The sequence below is a fragment of the Hordeum vulgare genome, chromosome 2H (assembly GCF_904849725.1).
Source record: "Hordeum vulgare subsp. vulgare chromosome 2H, MorexV3_pseudomolecules_assembly, whole genome shotgun sequence".
In the NCBI taxonomy this organism is placed as follows: domain Eukaryota; kingdom Viridiplantae; phylum Streptophyta; class Magnoliopsida; order Poales; family Poaceae; genus Hordeum; species Hordeum vulgare.
This window is the reverse complement of record NC_058519.1, coordinates 643,020,731-643,035,762: the sequence shown is the minus strand read 5'-3', so window position 1 is coordinate 643,035,762 and position 15,032 is coordinate 643,020,731. Positions and strand designations below refer to the sequence as shown.

At 44.2% G+C, this 15,032-nt stretch overlaps 1 long non-coding RNA gene across 1 annotated transcript; it reads left to right on the top strand.

Annotated features, from left to right (window-relative positions):
• The first annotated feature begins 8,315 nt into the window (after positions 1 to 8,315).
• On the top strand, positions 8,316 to 9,530 carry LOC123428265. Its single transcript, XR_006622523.1, has 3 exons — positions 8,316 to 8,384; positions 8,456 to 8,536; positions 9,402 to 9,530. It is a non-coding gene; the product is annotated as an uncharacterized LOC123428265 (long non-coding RNA).
• Positions 9,531 to 15,032: the final 5,502 nt, after the last annotated feature.

The following is a 15,032-nucleotide window of genomic DNA, read 5'->3' as shown; positions in this document are numbered from 1 at the left end:
ATGGCCATATCATGTCACTTATGAATTGCATGTGATGTTAATCCTTTATGCACCTTATCTTGCTTAGAACGACGGTAGCATTATGAGGTGATCTCTCACTAAAATTTCAAGATGAAATTGTGTTCTCCCGACTGTGCACCGTTGCGACAGTTCTTCATTTCGAGACACCACGTGATGATCGGGTGTGATAGACTCAACGTTCACATACAACGGGTGCAAAACAGTTGCACACGCGGAACACTCGGGTTAAGCTTGACGAGCCTAGCATGTGCAGACATGGCCTCGGAACACATGAGACCGAAAGTTCGAGCATGAATCATATAGTTGATATGATTAGCATAGAGATGCTTACCACTGAAACTATTCTCGACTCACGTGATGATCGGACTTGAGATAGTGGATTTGGATCATGTACCACTCAAATGACTAGAGAGATGTACTTTTTGAGTGAGAGTTCTTAATTAATATGATTAATTGAACTAATTGTCATGAACATAGTCTAATGGTCTTTGCGAATTACGATGTAGCTTGCGCTATAGCTCTACTATTTTCATATGTTCCTAGAGAAAATTTAGTTGAAAGTTGACAGTAGCAAACTTTGCAGAGGATTGTCCTCATTGCTGCGCAGAAGGCTTATGTCCTTAATGCACCACTCGGTGTGCTGCACCTCGAGCGTCGTCTGTGGATGCTGTGAACATCCGACATACACGTTTCTGATGACTACACGATAGTTCAGTGCAAAATACTTAATGGCTTAGAAGTAAGGCGCCGAAGACGTTTTGAAACGTCGCGGAACATAAGTGATGTTCCAAAGAGATGAAATTGTGATTTAATGCTTGTGCCCTTGTTAAGAGGTACAAGACCTCCGACAAGATTCTTTGTCCACAAAGTAAAGGAGAAAAGCTCAATCGTTGAGCGTGTGCTCAGATTGTCTGAGTACGACAATCGCTTGAATCAAGTGGGAGTTAATCTTCCAGATGAGATAGTGATGGTTCTCCAAAGTCACTGCCACCAAGCTGTGAGAGCTTCGTGATGAACTATAACATATCAAGGATAGATACAATGATCCTTGAGCGATTCGTGATGTTTGACACTGCGAAAGTAGAAATCAAGAAGGAGCATCAATAGTTGATGGTCAGTAAAACCACTAAGTTTCAAGAAAGGCAAGGGCTAGAACGGATACTTCGTGAAACGGCAAAACAGTTGCTGCACTAATGAAGAGACCCAAGATTAAACCCAAACCCGAAACTAAGTGCTTCTGTAATGAGGGGAACAGTCACTGAGGCGGAGCAACTCTAGATACTTGGTAGATAAGAAGGCTGGCAAAAGTCGAAAGAAGTATATTTGATATACATGATGTTGATATGTACTTTACTAGTACTCCTAGTAGCCCGAGGGTATTGGATACCAGTTCGGTTGCTAAGTGATTAGTAACACGAAATGATAGCTACGCATAAACGGAGACTAGCTAAAGGCGAGGTGACGATACGTGTTGGAAGTGTTTCGAAGGTTGATATGATCAAAACGTCGCACGCTCCCTCTACCATCGGGATTGGTGTTAAACCGAAATAATTGTTATTTGGTGCTTGCGTTAAGCATGAACATGATTGGATCGTGTTTACTGCAATACGATTATTCATTTAAAAGAATAATGGTTACTCTATTTGCTTGAATAATCACCTTCAATGGTTTACTGGATCTCGATCGTAGTGTTACACATGTTCATGATATTGGTGCCAAAAGATACGAGGTAATGATGATAGTACCACTTACTTGTGGCACTGCCGCTTGAGTCATGTTGGTATAAATTGCATGAAGAGGCTCCATGATGATGGATCTTTATACTCACCTGATTTTGAATCACTAGTGACATGCAAATCATACCACATGAGCAAGGCCTTGTTTTCATTGAGATGAAACAAGATAGTAACTTGTTGGAAGTGATACATTTTGTTGTATGCAGTCCAATGGGTGCTGAGGCACGCAGTGGATATCATTATGTTCTTACTTCAATGACGATTTGAGTGGATACAAGAGTATTTACTTAATGAATCACAAGTCTGAAATATTGAAAAGTTCAATTCTGTTTCGGAGTGAAGTTCGTCGTAACAAGAGGATAAACTGTCTATGATATGATCATAGAAATGAATATCTGAGTTACGAGTTTTGGTACGCAGTTAAGACAATGTGGAAATTGTTTCGCAGTTCATGCCACCTGGAACATCATAGTGTGATGATGTGTCTGAACGTCATAGGCACACACTATTTGGTATGGTGCATGCTATGATGTCTCTTATCGAATTACCACTATCGTTTATGGGTTATGCATTAGAGACAATCGCATTCACTTTAAATAGGGCACCGCGTATTTCCGTTGAGATGACACAGTATAGACTGAGGTTTAGAGAGATCTAAACCGTCGTTTCTTGAAAGTTTGGGGCTTCGACACTTATGTGAAAAAGTTTCAGTCTGATAAGCTCGAACCCAAAGCGGATAAATGCATCTTCATAGGATATCCAAAACAATTGGGTACATTTCCTATCTCAGATCCGAAAGCAAAGTATTTGATTCTAGAAACGGATCCTTTCTCGAGGAAAGGTTTCTCTCGAAAGAATTGAGTGGGAGGGTGGTAGAACTTGATGAGGTTATTGAACCATCACTTCGACCAGTGTGTAGCAGGGCACAGGAAGTTGTTCCTGTGGCGCCTACACCAATTGAAGTGACAGCTGATGATGGTGATCATCGAGCATCGGATCAAGTTACTACAAGCTTCGTATGTTGACAAGGTCGCGTACTACTGCAGTGTGGTACGGTAACCCTGTCTTGGAGGTCATGTTGTTGAGCAACAGTGAACCTACGAGCTATGGAGAAAGCAATGGTGGGCCCGGATTCCGACAAATGGCTGAAAGCCATGAAATCCAAGAGAGGATCCATGTATGAAAACAAAGTGTAGACTGTGGAAGAACTACTTGATGGTCATAGGACTATTGAGTAAAGATGGATCTTTAAAAGGAAGACAGACGATGATGGTGATAAGTCACTATTAAGAAAAGCTCGACTTGTCGCAAAGATGTTTCCGACAAGATCAAACAGTTGACTATGATGAGACTTTCTCACTCGTAGCGATGCTAAAAGTCTGTTAGAATTATGTTAGTAGTTGCTGCATTATTTATGAAATATTGCATGTAGGATGTCAAAACATTGTTTCCTCGACGGTTTCCTTGAGCAAACATTGTATGTGATACAACCAGGAGGTTTTGTCGATCCTAAAGATATTAGCAAGTATGCAAGATCCAGCGATCCTTCAATGGACTGGTGCAAGCATCTCGGAGTTGGAATATACACTTTGATGAGATGATCAAAGATTTTGGGTTTGTACAAGGTTTATGAGAAACTTGTATCTCCAAAGAAGTGAGTGGGAGCACTATAGAATTTCTGATAAGTATATGTGGTTGACATATTGTGGATCAGAAGTAATGTAGAATTTCTGTAAAGCATACAAGGTTGTTTGAAAGGAGTTTTTCAAAGGAATACCTGGATTGAGCTACTTGAACGCTGAGCATCAAGATCTATGGATATAGATCAAAACGCTTAATAGAAGTTTCAACAAGATGCATGCCTTGACAAGTTTTTGAAGGAATTCGAAATAGATCAGCAAAGAAGGAGTTCTTGACTGTGTTGTAAGGTGTGAATTTGAGTAAGAATCAAAACCCGACCACGACAGAATAAAGAGAATAGACGAAGGTCGTCTTCTATGCCTTAGCCGTAGACTCTAAAGTATGCCATGCTGAGTACCGCACCTGATGTGTGCCTTGGAGCAAGTCTGTTAAGAGGTACACGGAGTGATCCAAGATTGAATCACTGATCAGCGGTCAAAGTTATCCTTAGTAACTAAATAGACTAAGGATTTTTTCTCGATTATGGAGGTGGTTAAAGAGTTCGTCGTAAAGGGTTACGTCGATGCAAGCTTTGACACTAATCCGAATAACTATGAGTAGTGAAACAGATTCGTATAGTAGAGTAGATATTTGGAGCATTTCCGAATAGCACGTAGTAGCAGCATCCATAAGATGACATAAAGATTTGTAAAGAACGCACGGATCTGAAAGTTTGAGAACCGTTGACTAAAACCTCTCTCACGAGCAAGGCGTGATCAGACCGCAGAACTATATGGGTGTTGGATTCGTTGAAATCACATGGTGATGTGAACTAGATTATTGACTCTAGTGCAAGTGGGAGACTGTTGGAAATATTCCCTAGAGGCAATAATAATTAGTTATTATTATATTTCTTTGTTCATGATAATCGTTTATTATCCATGCTATAATTGTATTGATTGGAAACACAATACTTGTGTGGATACATAGACAAAACACTGTCCCTAGTAAGCCTCTAGTTGACTAACTCGTTGATCAAAGATGGTCAAGGTTTGCTGACCATAGGCAAGTGTTGTCACTTGATAACGGGATCACATCATTAGGAGAATCATGTGATGGACTAGACCCAAACTAATAGACGTAGCATGTTGATCGTGTCATTTTGTTGCTACTGTTTTCTGCATGTCAAGTATTTTGTTCCTATGACCATGAGATCATATAACTCACTAACACCGGAGGAATGCTTTGTGTGTATCAAACGTCGCAATGTAACTGGGTGACTATAAAGATGCTCTACAGGTATCTCCGAAGGTGTTCATTGAGTTAGTATGGATCAAGACTGGGATTTGCCACTCCGTATGACGGAGAGGTATCTCGGGGCCCACTCGATAATACAACATCACACACAAGCCTTGCAAGCAATGTGACTTAGTGTAAGTTGCGTGATCTTGTATTACGGAACGAGTAAAGAGACTTGCCGTAAACGAGATTGAAATAGGTATGCGACTACTGACGATCGAATCTCGGGCAAGTAACATACCGAAGGACAAAGGGAATGACATACGTGATTATATGAATCCTTGGCACTGAGGTTCAAACGATAAGATCTTCGTAGAATATGTGGGATCCAATATGGGCATCCAGGTCCTGCTATTGGATATTGACCGAGGAGTCACTCGGTCATGTCTACATAGTTCTCGAACCCGCAGGGTCTTCACACTTAAGGTTCGACATTGTTTTATGCGTATTTGAGTTATATGGTTGGTTACCGAATGTTATTCGGAGTCCCGGATGAGATCACGGACGTCACGAGGGTTTCCGGAATGGTCCGGAAATGAAGAATGATATATAGGATGACCTCATTTGATTACCGGAAGGTTTTCGGAGTTACCGGGAATGTACCGGGAATGACGAATGGGTTCCGGGTGTTCACCGGGGAGGGGGGGCAACCCACCCCGGGGAAGCCCATAGGCCTTGGGGGTGGTGCACCAGCCCTTGGTGGGCTGGTGGGATAGCCCAAGAAGGCCCTATGCGCCAAAGGAAAAAAAAGGGAGGTGGGAAAGGAGAGAAGGACTCCACCTTCCAAACCTCGTTGGATTCGGTTTGGAAGGGGAGGACTTCCCCCCTTTGCCTCGGCCGACCCCCTTGGGGCTCCTTGAGCCTCAAGGCAAGGCCCCTCCCCTCCCACGTATATATACAGAGGTATTAGGGATGATTTGAGACAACTTTGCCACGGCAGCCCGACCACATAACTCCACGGTTTTTCCTCTAGATTGCGTTTCTGCGGAGCTCGGGCGGAGCCCTGCTGAGATTAGATCACCACCAACCTCTGGAGTGCCGTCACGCTGCCGGAGAATTCATCTACCTCTCCGTCTCTCTTGCTGGATCAAGAAGGCCGAGATCATCATCGAGCTGTACGTGTGCTGAACGCGGAGGTGCCGTCCGTTGGGCACTAGATCGTGAGACGGATCGCGGGATGGTTCGTGGGACGGTTCGCGGGGCGGATCGAGGGACATGAGGACGTTCCACTACATCAACCGCGTTCACTAACGCTTCTCCTGTGCGATCTACAAGTGTACGCAGATCGGAAACCCCCTCTCGTAGATGGACATCACCATGATAGGACTTCGTGCGCGTAGGAAATTTTTTGTTTCCCATGCGACGTTCCCCAACAGGTATTTATGTTGTACTCATGTTGTATGCATATTGGTATTTATATACATTTTATCACTCATGTTGGTATTTATGTTGTACTAAAGGTACACGTGGGCGCGGGAGAGGTAGGGCGGTGGCTGCCACGCCTTCTGAGGTGGCGGCTACACGGTCTCCGCCACCACCCCAAGCTGATGCACCTGAGCACATGACTTCTAGGGTGGATTCGTCTGAGGTGGAGGCTACACGGTCTCCGGTTCATGAGCCTCGGGTCCACGAGCCTCAGGTCGACGAGCCTTCGACCCACGAGACTCGTGTCCCAGAGGCTTCCTTCCAGGCGACTCCGGAGCAAAGCAGGGATGAGGGTACGTCCCAAGAGACCCAGTGGGATACCTGGGCTGAGCCAAGTGGCCATGCTGGTAGCGACGAGGAGCTGGGTGAGGGGGCTACCGTCTACCAGCGTGGTAGTTCGGGGCTCCCGCTCGTGCCAGCGACCCCCGGGCAGAGGTGGCCGATTAGGCCAAATGGGGACAAGTAAGTTAATTTACTCTTATTTAACCTTTTGCCTTCGCGTTTTCTCAAATATCTAATGTTTTGGCTTTAATTTGTCATACTGTAGGGGTTGGATTGTTGCCAAGGGTGTCTGCAAGCCCAACAGCGTCCTTGGTGTTCTTTGCCGTAAAAACTTCCCAGGGTTTGTTACGTTGCCCGGTCCACTACAAGAAATATGCTCATACATGACGTTTTTTAAAATATCGTTGATGAATTCATCATAAATCTATGACGATTTCATCCGAGATTGTCGTAAACCGTTTTAGGGGAGCAAATCTACATATAAATTACGACGATGTGAGTCAAAAACGTCGTAACCGCATAAGATGAGATCGTCATAACTTTTACGATGATTATAACAACGTCGTAACATGTTCTAACTTTGTTGACATGTCACTCGTGGGTCCATTCTATCCCACCTCATCCTAGTTTGTGAAAATATCCCAAATCACATTGTTTTCATACAAATTCTGTTTTCACACAATCTGTTTTCACACAAATTATAAGAAAATGAAAATATCCCAAATCACATTGTTTGTCATCCCAAAGTAGACACATATGCATAATATTGATTAATTTTGACAAACTGTATTTTTACCCCGAATAATAGGGTGAAAAATATAAGAGAAACAAAAGGAAAAGAGAAAATTACACAAGCTTAAGTCTGATTGGTGGAATGAGTTTTGACATGGATCGCTGACATGGCAAACATCCGGCCATCCATCCACCCGTCCATCCATCCACCCGCAGCAAACCTCACCCAACCCATCGTGCCCTCCTCTTCCTCTCTCTGCGCTAACCCTAGCCGGCGCCTCCCTCTCTCCCCCGATCCCACCCGATATGGATCGACCAACCCTAGCCGCCACCGTGATCTGACCCGGGGCGGCCGCGACGACGACGCGGAGAGGAGTGCTGCCCTGTAGAGTGACCGCGTCGTCTGTTTGGAGGCCGTCGCCCAGGAGGGCAACGGCGCCGGTGGCATGGTGGCCACTGTGGAGGGCAACGACTGCGCTGCCCTCGAGACAACCTGTGGCCCTCCTCTTCGCCTCTCTTCTCAGCGGCAGTCACCAGCGCTGCCGCCACCCTCGGACACGAGCTCCTCCTCCGGGCGTCCCTCCCAAGGCATGGCCGGCGCTGCGCCCGCCCTCCTCCACCACTACGGTACCGCACAGCCCCCACCCCCTCCCCCTCCTCAGCCCGCCCGCCTCCCTCCCCACTATTATAGTCTCGTCTAGGGTTTCCAGATTTCCGCCGCGCGAGGAGCCGCCTATCTGCTCCACCGCCACTGCCGCCCATCGCGCGGTTCCCCTTGTCTCTGCGGCGTGTAGCAGTGGTACACTGACCCGTAGCAGTGGTAGCCAGGAGGAGCAACAACAACACTAATGCGGTACTGCGCTAGCACTAGTTAGGCCGCTGCGTACGCACCCGTGTCGCAGAGGTGCTCAACGTGTAGGAACTCAGCCTCGTCTTTATTGGGGGCAGAATCATACATGTGCGCAATCCCCAAATTGTTATCTATGGTGAACTGTGTGATTGATCCTGTAGCATCCTACTAAGGAGCAATGATAATTCGGCTACCATAGATAATGGCTTGGGAAAAAACTTGCGTCTTCTGATGTTGGAGAATTTCTGAATTTGTATTCTCCATGATGGCATACGTAATGGACAGTTAGAAAAATGTGGTCTGGTTTACCTGCATTAACCACCTCGTTAGGTAGTAAGTGGGGATTTGAATCCATTTCTTGTCAAGCTCGTCACTGGATCTCTAGCAATATCGTCTTTGTGATCACCTTCTGTGTCCTGGTATGATTGTAACATTATCGTGTTAAAGAAGCATCCATTCAAATGCAGCTCAAATGATGATGAATCCTTAGTCTGCAGCATTGCTCAGGATTCTATGGAGCATTTACCAGAGATGGGCATTGTCTAAGAGAGCCGAGCAAATATATGAGCAGGTGTGATTTCCCTACTTGCTGTTTCATTCCTTCAGGTGTTTATCCTGTGAAGTATCATTTGTTCCAGATCTCCGCATTACAATGATTCGATGCAAGGTGTTATTGGTAAATGCAGTATGTTGTGCAGTGTCATGTACCGTTGGTAAACACGGTACTAAGAATAGGCTAATGGTCGTTGTTTTTAAATCGTCTCATGTATCCCCACTGCCACTATATCCCTGAAATAGTGGACAAAGGACAATGACCTCTACACAACGGCTGCCTGTAGTAGTTTACTGCTTGGTAGATTGTACAGGTTTATCTCGCAACGAAACCCGCAGCGCCCTAGTACTAATACTAATACATTTCAGGGTTTTATATGATTCCTTTGTTGCATATCTTGAATCATTAATCCAAGACTTCATATGAACCATTTCAATCAAATTTGATTTATTTGAATTTGGATTCTACTGATATATCCAAGCGTATTGCTCCAATTACATTATCAATATCCTCAATCCGACATGGAAACTCTCTGCCCCTATGCTTCTGCAACACGCTATTTGAGAAAAGGATACTTCAAGTCACCACGATGAGCAGATTAAATTTACGTGGGGTAAATAACAAAATAGAGAATGTACTATACGCTTTATATGTTCTTGTTTGATTGAGTGGCTATACTGTTAGCATTTATTTTAATGCAATTACTAGCACTTCCTCCACATGCTCCTCTAGCATCCCTCCCCCCACTGTGACTGCGTGAGTGGGTGGTGGAAGTGGAGAGACTTACATTTTTTTCCCGTGTATCCAAAGTTTTTTTGGGGAATCATTTACTGTTGCATATACATTTTCTCTGCTTTTATGAACTTTTGTTGAAAATTTGCAGGTATGTGAGATCCTTGAAGATAATTCCATAAGTGCAAAGGTTGGCAACTCTGAATGCGAGCCTTGGGTGGTCACCTCCTGGTTGCGTGATCATCTACTGTCTACCCGAGAGAGATGGAACACTTTGTTGTGGAAGAAGGTATTTCTGTTACAGCATATCTCATGCAGCCGCTGATTTGTACTCATTGGTTAGCACTATCCAAATTTAATGATGGAAAGTTGGACATGGTAACCATTTTGTGTACGATTTATTATTTTGTTATTATTATCCAAGGCAATACATATACATGTGAGCATATGAAGCAGTTGTAAGGACATTGACACCCCATATATGGCAATCAAACTCATTTTACTTTTCCTTATTGAACTTGGATGATACTTTCCATATATGGCGATCGAGTTAGTTTTCCTTTTGGAAAAGTAAATGGCGACCGTTTGTTGGGAGAGCATGGCATTTCGAACGTTTTTCGTGGCAGTTTTAGTTGTATCGGGAATGTCAGTTTCTTCAGAAGAACATGACATTTTCTGGGAGGATGGCAGTTTTGAGCCTTCATTACAGAAAATGCCATGCTAGTAGTGACGATACTACTAGCAAGAGGTGCTTAAAACAGTATTATATATGATTCAGTGATTGTGAAGAAACTAAATCTATGATGTTGCTGTCTGTTGAGCCGTCTTGACATTAGTTTTTTACATACACAGGAACCCAACAGTTCAATTTAGCTTCGCAAAAACAATTCTTGGAGAATTGATAGGCCCTGAAGTTGCATACTTCTCATCTAGGGGCCCAAGTTCTCCGACTCCATCTATTGTGAAGGTAAACATGTACGTATTAAAGATCACTTAACCATTTCTTGTAGTGAATGAACCTTTTGGTTGGTTTGCTTCCCCCACAATGTTATCTTAGCTGATAAGCTCCACCATGACATAGGCTGCAATGGGGCTCATCTTGTCTGTCTGTTCCTTAGTTGCCTCTCTCCATGACAGCTATGCAGACTAGTGGTAGAAGCATATATATGTTATATTTTTGAGACCTGGTCTTGAATTTATGGTGTGTAAAGAAGTTGTCCGATATAAATGGCATGGGAGAAATCCAGCGCTGCATATGCAGAGCGAGGACCCAGGAGCACCCAAAAAATGAAGATGGTAGGCAAAGTATCTGGTCAAATTGATTTTTTTTCCTTTGCCTCCTAGGACGTTTCACTTTCACCTGGACTGGATGTGTCGCTTGAAATTTGCCATAGGTGTCTAGGCAGGCTTCCTATGGCTCCTGGCTGCTGCTGACAGCTTGTCTTGTAGGTGGTTTTGTCGGCCACCCTGATTTCTTTTTACCTTTGTTCGCGGCGCGCCTGTCTTTTATCCTTTGACATGGTCTGCAGATGTCCCATTGAAAATTCACCAGTGGGCGGGCGATCACGGTTTATTGTTTATTATTAGTATTCTGGTTCTCCACAGGTGATCTGGATGCTCGCTGCCTGGTAGTGGCATGGCATCCAAAGCCTCCCTTGTTTGCTTGCTGGGCATAGTCAACTGTGACAATGCGGTCTATCTCGGTTTTCTTTTCTTTTCATTTTGTGGCTGCTTGCCAGTTTCTGCAACCTCTGTGCTCCACCTTCCTCTTCGCCCCGTCGAGAACATGCCTGCGCTGCTACCGCCTTGTACCACCAGCAGTCCAGCACATAGGATTCCCCTCGAGTTGGGGTAGCCAGTGTGTGTGGGCACTTGTGTTTACATGCTGTGTGACACTTGCTGTTTCGTACATCGGCGCATGTGACCTAGGGCATGGGGGGGGTCGATATTCGATCGTCTAGTTATTATCGATGGGGCTGCCGTGTTCCGGGCTTTTCTATCCTGATGATCTTCCGGAGGTAATCCCACAGCCGCTTGAACACGAGATCAAGGGAGGGTTAATAGTGAGCAGTGGTACTCGATCAAACTGGATCTTCCCCATGTCCTTTCTCTGATGCTAAAACTTTCTAGAGAAAAATGATGTACGCCTCCGCATCCTGCTGCCGAGTAGACATTCACTTGCGCCTTCAACTCTCGCAGTTTACGCTCTACAGTGACCTGCCTGAGCAAGTGTAAATGATAAATCCAGTGTACTTCCATAACTGCACTTATTCCTTTTAAGTCATTGTACTTATTTGAATGTGCTTGATAAGTCACTGTACTTACTTGAATGTTAAGGAATAACACTGGAAGAGTTGGTATTCCGAAGCTAGTAGTTTGTTGTTCTCATGCAATGAATCTGTAAAGTGAAAATCCAATACATCAGTTTATTTAGTCTCATAGTTATTGACTATTATATTATGCACTCACAATTCTTAATGTTTTGCTCCTTGTGGGATTGTAACGAATTGATCATGTTTACTGCTACTGTATTTTACAGCTATTTTCAGTTAACTGCTTATTTTCAGAAAATTTCCTAAGAGTGTGCTTCTGAATTGCATTTGTAGGAGAAGGGCCATGCCTAGACAAGCACAAATATGCGACGGCCTCGGGCTGGGGGTGGTGCACCTTGGGCTGGGGCTAGTGTTGTACTGGATCAGCACCATCGAGGTTGGGGCTGGGTTGGATCAGCTCCGCCTAGGAGAAGTTGCAGCAGTGCCTGAGCGACAAGGAGAAGCCCTGGGTGCTGATGTGCCATTTTATTGTGCATATGTGTCATTGTTCTATTGTGCAATTCGGTTTGTTCTTGCTATATTCCTGTGTAAGGAAATGTATTCAAGAGATGACTTATTGTGTTATTAAACCTGGGAGATGTATTATGTGATGTTATATGATGGATTATTTTAATTTGTCTTGGAGTTTTCTTGATTTGAATATGAAATATTGTTGGATTTAATACTGGACAAATAATTTGGCTAAAAAGGCCCAACAAATAAAATGAAACAAAAAATATAAAAAGGCCAAAACTGAACTGGGCCAAACATATTTGCGCACTAAAAGGTCACAGCCCAAATTATAATGATAAAAAAATCGAAAAAATACTAAAGTGGCTGTAAATAGGCTAAGGCCCAAAAAGGAGCCCAATAAGAAAAAGCCCCAAAAAATAAAACCAGCCCATGTGATCAATTGAAATGGGTTGGGCTGATTTCAACCATGATGTTTTGATTTCGTCGTAATTTTGCCACATAGGACTGCCATGTAGGACTGGGTTTGATTGCCAACGACGATTTAGGATCGTCGTAAAGGTTACGACAATCCAGGAATCGTCGTAAAGGTTACGACAATCCAGGAATCGTCGTAAAAGTTACGACGATTTTGATCAAAACATCGCTGCTGTTCATTTGTGACGCTCTGTTTTTTACGCTTGGTTTTTCGTCGTGAGATCGTCGTAAATTAAAAACCACGACGATGTAGTGACGAAAAAATAGCGTCGTGTATTAGCATATTCCTTGTAGTGGTCGGGAGCGAGAGGTAGGAATGACCTGGGAGCACTACTTGGGTGCCCCGGCCCCGCCGGAGGTGGAGATCGACGGTGTTTTGTGCGACACGAGGGCGGACATGGTGATCCGAAAGTTCTGGGTAATTTCTCCTTCACACAATTATAAATCAACCATAGCTATTTATTGTACTAATCGGTGTTGTCTCGTTTGCAGACCTACTACAGGTGTGAGGAGGGATACGAGGAGGACGCGACAAAGGTTATCGAAACCGAATGTCGCCGCCTACTTCAAAACGTTCGGCACGAGGCTCGGGTGCAGGCTGTTCGAGACTACTATGCCACGCGGCGTATTAGGCTTGACAAGGCGAAGTGTCGTGATGCTAAGATGGAGAAGGAGCATTACATGAAGGTAATTACATATTATTAAGGCTTTGTAGTTAGTTTCCTTGATTTGGTTCTTACACGCTCAAATTTCTCTTTATTAACTTAGGTGCCCCCGAGATGGTGTGTGGATAAGATGGATTGTTGGGAGGCCTTGGTGGATCAGTGGTGCTCCGAAACATGGGAGGCCAGCCACAACAACGCCAAGGAGAGGCGTGGCAAAATGGTTGGCGTGCCACACCATCAAGGGAGCGTCAACTTAATCCAATTTGGCGAGAACTGGGTATGTGGTTTGCTTCATGCCTCATGCAATTCATTCTTAATGCTATCTTGAGCCCTTTACTAATACAATTTTCCTCTCTCTCTCTTTTAGGTGCGTCACAATAAGACGGAGGCGCCATAGATGTACGACCTGTATGCGATGGCCCATACTACCTCGTACAAGAAGGTCAAGGCATTCTCTGAGTCTGACCTCGAGCATCCAGAAAACTTCACCAACATCTCCTCCCACCACAAGCTCGTGATGTATAGAGATCACGGGAAGGCGAGGAAAGGGGAGGACTTTAACCCGAGCGAGGGGCCTATTGATCCAGAGCTGGTGATGATAGCTGGCAACGGGAGGCCCCATGGCTTGATCGCCATTGGAGACAACCTTATACGTTGTCCTAGCACTCTCCGGCAGATAAAGGCACGCCAAACGAGGTCTTGTCCAGAGATAACACGTCGTCCACGGCCAGTCGAGCTCGCCATCGAGGTTAGTTTAATGGACTCAACTATCTTTCCACATTATGTTGTGCGTTGGAACCAATATGATTACATTGCTAACAATGAGTTGTGTTGCATGCTGCTATTCAGAAAGAGAGAGAGGCAATGCAGGCGGCTATGGCGGAGATGGATAAGGAAATTAGAGAGCTGGAGGAGAGGACGACTACATTGGTGGAGGCGGAGAGGGCACGTAATGATGCGTCTAACAGGGCCATATACGAGCTCTTCGTGGTAAGTTTCTTCTTCATGTTATTTCAAATCTTGCATTTGAATGTCCGTTTCATTAACAAATAAAAAGTTTGACTTGTCGAAACCAAATGTACAGTCTATGTGCGAGATGAACGGCCAAGTCCCTCCGTCGATGCCAGTTATTAACGTGGCGGGGATGGTGAGTTTCATTTCAGTGCAGTGATCTTAAGAGTGTCCTCATGCTAACTGCACATTGCAAACGATGTTTGGTGCATAATATCTCCCGAAACGCATCGCACGACCCTTCTACAGTCGAGCCTTCTCCAGGGCAGCCTTCTCCAGGTGAAACAAGCCAGAGCCACCGTGCTTCACCGCTGTGATGACGATAATGGTATGTTATTTCTAGTGTTTTAATAAAAAATAGCTAGACTTCCATCTAAATGACATAATTAGCTTAGTTAGCTCCAAGAAAGGCTAAATTGGCTAATTATCCTACAAAATGACATAATTAGCTTAGTTAGCTCCAAAATGACCTATTTAATAAAAAAATGACCTACAGTTAGCTAAGTTCTCTCCTAAATGACATAATAAGGCTTATGTAGCTGCAAGATGACCTATTCCCCCTAACTTAGGTATTAAATGGCCTATAATTAGCGTAGCTAGATCCAAAATGGCTTAATAAGCATAGTTTGCTCCGGAATGACCTATTTTACCCAAGTTAGCTCTGAAATGACGTATAGTTAGCTAGGGTTCCACCTAGATGACATAATTTGCTTAGTTAGCTCCTAAATGGTCTTTTTAATAAAACATGACCTATACTTAGCTAATTATCCTCGAAATGACATAATTAGCTCCAAAAAGGCATTCTAAGTCAATTTAGCCCGAAGAAGGGGACAAGAGGAGAAGAAA